Here is an 11,034-nt window from a genome sequence, read left to right on the forward strand (position 1 = left end):
GACTACATTGTGCGTCTGCCCCATTTCTGATACCGTGGCGGCAGAAATTTAACAGTGGCGGGCCGCCACTCCAAAATCAACATAGAGGAAACACTGCAGTAACTAAGCAGCATCCACCTTCAGGCGCTTCATCATGTCAGAGGTCCCAAACAAATTTTCAGTCAAATGAGCACAAATAAGTAGTTCTTGAATAAACATGAACCTTTTGGGGCCCCTGTAGCAGTTGTCTGCTTTGCCCACTTAGTAATTCAGCTGTGGTAAAGCACAGCATTTAAGCCAATCTGGCCCTAAATGTGCTCAGAATAATGGAAAGTTTCATGACAACTCAGGAAATTTCATCAAATGATGATGACTGTATATGGTCAATAACTTCCAGAACATGTGAGTAATTGGGCATTGAGTGGAGATTGTTTTATGAAGCACTGTTTCCAAGGTCATAAATGAACAGTCAAGCTCAACTTTTAACCCAACAGGAATGGAAACTCCTAAAACAGCTTAAAACAATGAAAAGTTTCAACATTTAGAGTTCCATGACATCTTCCATGACAAACTTCATCTGCTGTTGAAGAACATGTAATATGGTCAAAAGCTCCAGAACAAATAAGTAAATGTCAAAAAATATATAGATTATGTAAGAATGTATTTTAAGTGAAATGTATGAGGTACTGTATGAGATGAGAGGAAACAGTGTCTACTGTATATACACATACTTAAAATTTTCATTTCCATCATCATCATTCCATTTCCATTCATTTCTCTCCATACGATTAACATGTGCACCATTCACCCACATGACATGACACATGATGTGAGTACTGATGGGAAACGCGCTGTCTCTTCCTGCTATATACAAACCTGTTGACAGAGGAGGCTCCTTTAATGGCGACTGTTCCCTAACCTCTGACCTTTCACCTTTGACCGACCCCGTGGCCAGACATAATGATCCGCCGCCATACTGTTGGTGTTGACATCGAGGTCCCCTTGTCACTGTGTCACACAGACAATGACTGGCTTGTATGTGAGGACAATGGAGAATGGTGTAGATTGTAAGGAGTTGTGACTTGAAACTTTAAAAAAGATGGATGCGGTAGATAAGGGCGGAGGTGGAGGAACCAAGGAAGGGCAAAGGAAAGGACAATGTTAGAAATGTTGTGTGGGAACTGGAACAAGAATATATGGAAGCCCTGAAAGGCAAGTGATTTTTTTTTTTACTTACATCTTAGAATGGAGAGATGCACACCCCTAATTTCAAGCCAAAAGAAACATGACAATTACATAACTTGCTAACAGACAATATGTACCTTGTTTTTAGAGTGCAGGGAGAAATTATCTTGTGTTAAAAATGAGTATTACAACAACAAACGCTAAATTTTTTTTTTACTTACCTTTCAGGGCTGTTGTAGGAGGCAGTTTGCAAAAGCTGTTTATTTACTTCAGTCGAGTTTAAGGAAATGCTCTTAATACTTTTTTTTTTGACGTTTGGAAAGTTTGCAAATTTTTCACATCGAAAAACAACTAAAATACGCCATAATATAAGAATCCACCAGTTAAATCCAGGCTTAGACAGCAGGGATCATGATTCCCATCAAATACGAGATTTCAATCTGCCTGGATATCTTATGCAACTCTTCCACATGGCTTCTATTGCAACTGATAAACAAGTTGGGAATAAATTAGAGGTTTTACTTCATAATATTTTTTTGCCGTGTTTTTCTCATGCTGTCCTTAATTTACACTAGCTCTCTTGAGTCAGGGCTAATTCAAACCCTGATCTGAGCAAGTAAATTCCAAGCAAAGCAGTTAAACCGCATGTACACACACACGCACACATACGCACATACACAAAAACCGAGCTCATCATCAGCAGTCTCATTATGTTGTTGATTCTTCGTCTCCCTGCAGACAGTGCTATTTACCCAGTGTCTCCAAGAAGGGGGAGACGGGTAATGAGACTGATGTGTGCAGGGGTGCGTTCTGGGTAATTTGTTTGATACGAGACCTGATGGGAAGTGAAGGGATCAAAAGATTAAAACAGCTTTTTTCTTTTTCTCCCCCTTCACCTACCCTTCATCTTTTCCCAGCCCTCCTCTCAATGTAAAATGTCGAGAAAACAGGAGCTGTCTCCTTATTTTCTCCCTGTCTGGGTTTAATTTGTGATTAAAACCTCACCTTGACTGTGCTGTAACGCTGCATATTCCCACACATACGCATACAATTGCAGTGAAACGGAAACATACCTTCCTCAGGGCCCGTTTCTCACCTATGATCTTCTACTCCCTCATTAGCTCATTCTGACCCATGAACTCATCACGTGACACCCTGAGGGGGTCGAAGGTTCCTCAACAGGTGGACTCAGGTGACAAACAGGTGTGGCTTCCTGACATCAGCCCAACCTTTTGTCTTTTATGTCTACACACAAGTTTGCAACATTCTTCAGACCTAAAGGTGCATGTACACCTATGGAAGAAATTCTAGTTCTTACTACATGCTAACTTGATTAGGGACTGTATACAAGTTATTTGGAGGATAGGAGGGTCAGAAAAGGAGAAGGGTTATATACTTTTTGTTTTTGCTTAAGGGCGGGTAGTCTGACATTTTTTGGAGCGTAACTTTTACTTAAATAACTCATTCTCAATTCAGATGATCCAATATTTCTCAAAAGTGAAAGATTAGTGAAAAGTCAAAAAACTGGAAACAGATTTGTATCGGAACTTTGTGTTTTCTTCTTTCCTCTGCCATTAATCATCTCATGACCCCTCAGATCTTCTTCTTTAGACCCTTTGGAGGGGCCTGACCCATAAATTTTGAACCGCTGGACTGAGCGGTATATAACTGCTTGAGTCCACCGGGAACGGCTGCATCGGGTTTCAGCTGCGACCCCGCTGCCAGAGCTGGTTGCTGCTGTTGAAGAAATGCTTGTGATTCATGAACAGAATCGCATGTTGAAGAAGCTGTTCTCCGCTTTCCTCCACTTGCACAGCAATGGCTTACAGAATCCAGCCAATCTTCAAAATTCCCAATTATAAAAAAAGACAAAAAGAAATATTATGTTACCTACTTACCCATGGTAGAAGCACATAAATCAAGGAAAAATTGACAAATCTGCAAAATCTTAGCAAGTTAACAAAACCGAGCTTCTGAAACACTTGGTAGTGTATGGAGCCATGTGGAGCATGGATCAAAACAGCACCACTGATGTGAGCCGTGCCCAGTGGAATTAAGACAAAGGAAAACTGGTTCTACTTCAAGCAGCTACAACAGTAAAATGCTGCTTACACACAGATGCATATTAACAATCTAACCCTATCTGCAGAATGAGTGCTTTTACTTTGATACTGTAAGTACATTTTACTGATAACACTTGCAGGACTGAATGCAGGACTTTTACGTGTAACAGGATATTTTGACAGTGTTGTTCCTAAAGTGTAGAATCTGTATACTTCTTCCACCTCTGCACAGTGACAATAGCATTTGGAAGATCAATAAAGACAACATGTAATACAGGACTTGAAATTATGTTGCATCTTCATCCAGAACTTGTTAGTTTATTTACAGTTGATACAAGTTAATATGCAGCACAGAAATTCAACAAGGAATAGCCTGCAGTTGCCACTATCTGCAGAAGAGTGGGTTTATAAGATGTCTGTCACTATATGAACTTTGCAAAGCAGCCAAAGGCAATTTGAGCTGAACAACCCAAAAATTAATGCACGGTAGCTAAGATGAATTCACAGCAACAACATAAAAGGTGACATTTGAAAGGTAGCACATTAGTGAAATGCACTGGATACATTAATTCAGTGTGGCTAAAAGCCTTGTTAGCATTCACAGTTTGAGTCTGAATGTACAATTATGAGACAGAGAGGAAGGATGGGGAAGAGAGGGAGGAGGGCAGATAGAGAGAGAACAAAAGGAAGCAGAAGAGAGAGAGAGAGAAAGAGGAGTAGAGGGAGAGAGTCTTTCATGTCTCCCCTGAGTTTGAAAGGCCTCCCTTTCATGTGAGCATTGTCATATTCTCTCTGTTCTCATTCCATTTGCTCCACCTCTCTTCCCGTGATAAAGACATCACTCTTTTAGTACAGGGAGGGCAATACAGCGTGAGCACTCGCTGGAGTGTCTGTGTGCGTGAGAGAAGTGCAGCAATCTCATATTAGTACTGCCATTAAATGCATACGCAGGAAACTCTGTCTCTGAAGAATTATGTTCACATACAACGACTTTGCCATAGCCAATACATTGTGAACGAAATATGATGCCATTATTAAATCAAAATCTTACATGTTTTAGATTCTGACTGAAATCTGGAAACCTACATATCTCATTTGTTTTCCCTAAAATATCTGCTCCTGCCAAATACAGCGTGATTAACATTCATGGTTGTGTTTGTAGACAACATAAAGCACTTGGTTAAAGTTAGAGAAAAATATGTGGTCTGTCTCCTGCTTCAAGTCAGTGCTGAGCACAAGGCTGTGTTAGTGCTGTGGTTCATTGTTGCAGTGCCTTAACCTCTAGGCCAGGGTGCCCTGAGACATGTCTAATGATGCAGTCTTCAGTGGGAACAAATGGACTCGGTGTTTAGTGGCACTGGCAGGGTAGAGAAGTCAGAATGTATTGAGAGACTCACTAATACATTGTTGGTTTAGGTCTTTTCATGAGATTTATCGACCATAAGAAAAATACAGAACAGCCTTTCTTTTAAGCAAGTGTTTTAAACTGACCAACACTGATGCCACAATTCCTGGATTGGAAAATATAATGTTACCATAATCATGCCAGCTATAATGATTTTCATTGTCCATAGCTGAGAAACGAGCCCAACATAGGACTAGTCACGCTTTTCCTGTAGGAGGAACAGAGCAGAAGAAACTAGAGGGGAGAAAATATGAAAGGAAAGAAGCAAAATTACCATAAAAACAGTGTGTATACCACTTCAGTATTTAAAGGTCTCTCTCTCTTTCTCTCTGACAGAGAGCAGGAAAGACAGCGTAGTTGTTTTTTTCATTTCATTCATGTATCCTTTTATTACAGTTCCAACTCCATTTCCCATGGGTCTTGTAGGCAGTGAATTGGCTTGATTGGTCTGGGTTTACAGGCCTGTAGACACGGAGGTCAAGCATGTTCTTCCAACTGGGGAACGTGGACTTTCTTTACCACAAAAACAGATAGATAGTGTTTGTGATTCCCTCCCCCTCTACCTTTCCCTTACAACCACCAATCACATTTTATGACCCCCCCCTCAGGGCCTCCACACAGACTGAACCAGGCTTTTTTTTTTTCTTAATTTGACGAGGTTCACTTTCCGTTAGCATGCAGGGCCAAGTGTTTCACAAAGCCCCTCTTTCTGTTGTCCGTGGTACCGGGGGTGTGAGTGTGTCGCAGGTTACAATAAGTTCCACCTACTGATCTTAATTGGACCTGATGTGTTGTTCTGCTCCCAGGACGCCTGTTGAGTCCGGTTCTGTTCAGTTTCATTGTAAAGCAGGCCAAGAACTCTTGGCAGACGCTGAGCTATAAAACACTTAGGGCGCAAAAGCTGTGCTAAAAGGAGCTGGCGAGAAAAGAGGGACCCGAAAATAACTGTTATTGTTTTGTTTTTTCCCAATTTCTTTCAGTTTTTTTCTCCTGTGCTCGCCTACTCACACACAGCTGCTCGTCGTGAGATACGGTCACGGAGCTACAGTATGGCACCCCCACCCTCCCGCCCCCCAGCACTCACAGTTTTCTTTGGGTGATGTTTTTCCTCATTTGGGATGTCATTTAAAATCACTTAATTTTTAATTTTTATGAAAGCTTTTAAAGGATTATGGGTGGGAGCTGTGGAAATGGGGGTCTGCCTAAGTTTGTTCTTTCATCACACACACATACACACACACGTACATCTTCCTGCTGTGAAGGCCCGACGCCCCTTCCCTGCTGTGATGGTTTTCGTTGGAATTTCCCACTCTGGTGTGGAACGGCTTTTGGAAGGATCTGGAAGTGGTGATTGAGCGGCTGTAATTCAGAGGGAGGGACGACCAACTTCCCTTTGAAGCTACACAGTCTGTAAGTGTGAGGCAGTTTTTCTTTTGTTTTTTTTTTGGGCTATTTGTTTTTTGGGTGTTTCTCTCAAACCAATTAGAGTCAGTCACTGGGGGAAAAACATAATAAAGCGACACAATCAAAGATATTTTTAAAGTAGAAATGGCTTCGGTGTCTCACTGAAGTGATTATAGATCAAACACTAAAGTGTTCTTAATAGACTGTAGATCTCCCTCAAGGCAGAATGTTAGTCCTTCATAGCTCAGGCAGTCCTTTAGTCAGTACACCTTTTTCCCAGCAGCCACTTTTACATGAAACAGTAGGGTAAACACAGGTGTTACCAATGATACTAATTAAGGTTCCGTTCCATCCAGGTCAAACAGAGTCAGGGTGCTGCTGTTGTGCAGGTTGGCTTGCTGGAAAGGCTCTGCTACACTAAATGAAATGAAACCTTAATGAGTAACATTATCATCATAACGCGTGAGTTTACTCTACTGTTTCATGTCCAAATGGCTGCCTGCTGTGTGGAGGACAGAAACTCAAGTTCTCAGCCCTCAGGTTGTCAGTCAGTATCCTCTCCAGGTATGGTTTCTCTTGACCATTTGGCTCATTCTAATCTAATGTTAATGTGGACAATGCAGAGGAAATGGCTTGTTCATATGTGCAAGGAAACAGGTCCTCATATACTGTCACAGCCTTCCAGACAACCTATATGAGTGCTCTCTGATCTGATCCCCTTTGATTTGCCACCTCTATAGTTATAGTCTAGGCAACTAAAACTAGGTTAAACCTGAGTCCATTAATATTTTTGGCCACTTAAGGAGAGGTCAAGAAACTATAAACACATTACACTGTCACTTTTTAAAATATGCAGCAGATTCTGAGCAGCATTCAATCAATGTTCACTCTTCTTTTGCTCTGTTTTGGTTTCCACCAACTCCTGAAGGAAATATCTGGTTCTTTAGCTGCTAAATTCTCCACTATGTTCACCAGCCAGCTGCTGACTTTCTTTGTCAGGCCGCTGGGTAGGTAGCAGTCACTGGATTAATCAGAGCTTGTTTGCTGCAAACAGTTTCCAAATGCTTCCCTGAACAGGGCTGATGAGAGAGGTGACACTGAACCAACATAGTTAAAGTTGCAGGTCGGACAAAAAACAATGAGCTGAAAGATGCTAAAAAGCTCCATAAACTGAGGGGAACTAACAGGTAGTAATTCTCTTTTGGTTTTTCACCATGGGCGACCTCTTTCACATTACATTTAGTCATCTGTTGTTAATATCAAATGGTGGATTTGTGCAGCTTTAAGGTTAGGGTTAGTTGTCAATAGGCAGACGAGCTCTGTGCTTGCAGGTGTAATTAATCATTCCTGCCAGGGTAATAATTATCAAAATACAATCAATAATACAATAAAGTACATTGAAAAAAATTGACATAACAGACATAAATAATGCAGAAGCTGTACTTCAAAATATCAATATAGACATTATATCAGATACATCAACTATATAACCTATATTTAAAATATAGATATATAAAGCATATTGCAGGAAAAGATAAAAAACTAAATTAATTAAAGTAATATACATAACTTGGCTCTAAAATCCTTCAATCAGTGTATAAATTTCAGACACTCAAACATCCACAACAATGTCCTCCCTAAGAGCTTTTACACCACTATAACAACGTCATGTTTCTTCCATTTTTGTTTTAGAGTGTTTGAAGAACCAACGCTGTTGTTTTTCTGGTGAGGACCATTTCATACAGGATGGAGTGGTCAGCAACACTGGGCAACCTGAAGGACTACAAAAGAGTTAGTAGGTATGCTTAGTAACAACTCAGTGACTCAAAACATTTTTCATAGTACTTGAGTTGCTGAAATATGATGTTTAGTTGATTGAGAGTGAGCAAGCTGACAAAATAAATGAAATGTAAGTATTTTTAAAAATGTTAAATAATTATTGGCATTAGTAGTCACTATTTATTGTTAGAGCTCAGTAGAATAAACACTATATGGTTGATGCACCTTTTCCTGCTTGTATTTTATTTTAGGAGTCCAAGTAGCTTTGTGCTGTTTGGTTTCTAAAATAAAACACAAGTCACCGAGCAAACTGCTCCAGGATCTATTTGTTACTATTTCCAAAAGCACTTAGTGCAACACAATAAAGCCACATTAACAGCCTCTAAACTTAGATGTAGGAGTTTACAAGAAGCACTTGAAGGCAGCATGTTTGTGTATATTGAAGTGCAACTAAGTGTGTGCACACGAGTTACTTTGTGTGTGTGCATTCTTGCATAATGTCAGCACTGAAGCTGGAGTTGTGCTCAGACCACCTCTGATAATGGTGAAAGAGACAGTCCATCACACCTACTCCTTCTTTCCCTCTGTCCAGGTTTTCCTGTGGGATCCATGAGGAGAGAAAGAGAGAGAGAGAGAGAGAGAGAGAGAGAGAGACGGGGGCGACTGTGGGAGAAAGGAGGAGAGGGGAGCAGTCTGTCTCCCATTAACATTATCTCTATGGGAGCCCAAAATGGGCTCTGTCAGCAGAACACCAACCTGCTGTCAAGAGAAGAACATGAGGACGAGAGGGAGGGATAAGAAGAAAGTAAGGGAAGGGAGAGGTATTACCACAGCATCCTGCACGTCTGTGTTTTATATGGAACACCTTATATATCACATATTACTAGAAATGTAGTCAAAATATATGAGCGTCACTGAGCCTGAGTCAAAAGCTGCAACATGTGAAATCCCTCTCTCCTTGGCGAGTATCAGCTTCAGCGTTCTAACCACTGCAGTATCTTTCAGTCAACCGCCGCACTTCAAAAACACCAGAACAATTCTTTAAATTGATTCTTCTTTCGCTGTCCGACAGTAAAGAATTGATTCACTGATGCTTCATTTCATTCACCTTTGTAAAAATGACAGCTTTGTGGGCAAAAGCACTTCTATTTAGTGAGAGCCAATAAAGCAGCTTGTTTAGGGCAAGAGAGTTGGCTCAGGTGGAGTCCAACGTCAGATCAATACCAGATTTAGTGGATGTGGCTCTATAACTCTGTCAGTTCAACTTATTCACTTGAAGGTATCATTGCACTTTGGAAAACTAATAAAAAAATGTAACTCTTAAGTTTAAGTTATTTAAACTGCAGGAATCCATATTCCATCCTTGGGTCGGTCCACCGCGTTGGTCCGGACTGAAATAGCTCAACAACGTTTGGACAGATTGGCATTAAATTTTGTACAGACATTAATGGTTGGCAGACAATGAACCCTAATGGCTTTGATGCATCACCAGGACAGTTTTGGCTTTTATGAAATATCTAAATTCTATCCATGAATTTTGGTACAAATGTCCCTCGAGGTAAATTGTAATCACTATTTCCTTTCTTTTCATCTAACACCATTATCTGGTCAAAAATTTAATTTATCCAATACTTTTGTTTATGACTAATATTTGCAAAATTAAGCTATACTAAAACTATAAGTTGCTTACTATAAATACAAAATGACAAATCGAATATAAAACAGTCCCTGACAAACATCCCACCACTCATCTGTTTTCTATAATAGAGTGGTAGCTAGCTAGCTAGAGTCTGTCAGCACAGTCAGTAACCTAGTAGACTGAAAGGTAACAAGGCCTCGTTTTGATCCACTCCTGTTTGCCCTGTTTAAGTTACTATTAGCATTACGCTGTTAATTCAAACTCAATACTTTATGTTCTTCTTCTGTTAAAAGCCCTCTAGTGTTTCAGTGGGAAGGAACATGTTGTGGAAAACTTGACTTGCAACTCTCATCCATAGGCTCTCAGGAGCAACTGAGTCATGTCCAGCACCTAGTGGTTTCGGTATTACAACTAAAAGTGTAGTACATGGCTTAATATCAAACAGGTTTGAAAATGTAGTGGCTGTAGACTGGTCAAATCTGGACTACCTGTAATCTAAGAGTTCATTCATAGTCATGAACATAATAGAATTATCTCCCAATTCTTTTACATTCAGCTATATTTTAGCAACATTTCAGCATATTCTTTTAGTTTACGGCTTGCAAGTTCACAGTTTTGGTTCCATCTAACCACTCTCGCCAACCTTGTTCCCAGCAGCGGGAGTTGCTTTGACTAGTAGGTCATTTAAGGTTTTAGAACATTCTCATTCCCACGTCATCAAATACTGACATTTTGTCACGCCCCTCTGTGCATCATACCCTCTCATGTCTGAGATGCACCAGGCTGCCAGAAAGCCTTTAGGAAGTCCGCATAAGGAGGAGGTTGGGATGGATGTCTGGGTCAAACAAATCCAGGACTTTCACCCAGGAGGCAGCTGTTAATGTCCCGTGTGAAACCAAAAGTCAACAATATTTAAAGTTTTAAGTAACAAAATGTTTTGAGGGACTTTCGTAACATACTTATTTTAACCCAAACCATGATCTTTTTCTAAACCTACCGAAGTAGTTTTGTTGCATGAACCACATGTTAAAAAGGTGACAAAGCAGGGTCAGTATTTGACAAACTAGGATGGGAACGTATTGCAGGTTTAGAAGCTGATTAAATGTCATTGTGGGTACAGTTTGTTCTTCTGAAATACTTGTGCTTCCACACTCCACCCACACATTTTCTATTGTGTGTGTGTAAGAAATCAACACAAAAACCACTTAATTTCTGCTATCAGATGTTCCCCATGCACCGTTCTATTTACATTTAAGGTCATCCATGCGTATGATGATGCTTGACCCCTCTGTGTTTTTTGGCCCTACTTAGAGGCACTAGAAGCAGGGAGGAAGACATATGGGGTCTGTACAGGGCCTCTGAGCAAGTTCAGCAGAAAAAGGTTCAAGAGCGAAAGTAAACAGAAGAAAAAAAGAAAGTCAGTCACAAGTGCTCTATTGAGAAAGATGCACTTCATTTACTCTGAAACAGATACCATTAGAGTCCATAAACCTCTCCTGTCCCCTCTGCTGTGCCCATCTGTCTTACATGTATGATGTCTGTGTTTGGACTCTGTAACATTAAGGGCCATCATACGTGAT

At 40.4% G+C, this 11,034-nt stretch overlaps 1 long non-coding RNA gene across 1 annotated transcript; it reads left to right on the top strand.

Annotated features, from left to right (window-relative positions):
* Positions 1-6,008: 6,008 nt before the first annotated feature.
* LOC127362036 (uncharacterized) lies at positions 6,009-8,432 on the top strand. Its single transcript, XR_007884378.1, has 3 exons — positions 6,009-6,042; positions 7,729-7,835; positions 8,408-8,432. It is a non-coding gene; the product is annotated as an uncharacterized LOC127362036 (long non-coding RNA).
* The last annotated feature ends 2,602 nt before the right edge of the window (positions 8,433-11,034 follow it).

Source organism: Dicentrarchus labrax, unplaced genomic scaffold (genome assembly GCF_905237075.1).
Source record: "Dicentrarchus labrax unplaced genomic scaffold, dlabrax2021, whole genome shotgun sequence".
Taxonomy (NCBI): Eukaryota; Metazoa; Chordata; class Actinopteri; family Moronidae; genus Dicentrarchus; species Dicentrarchus labrax.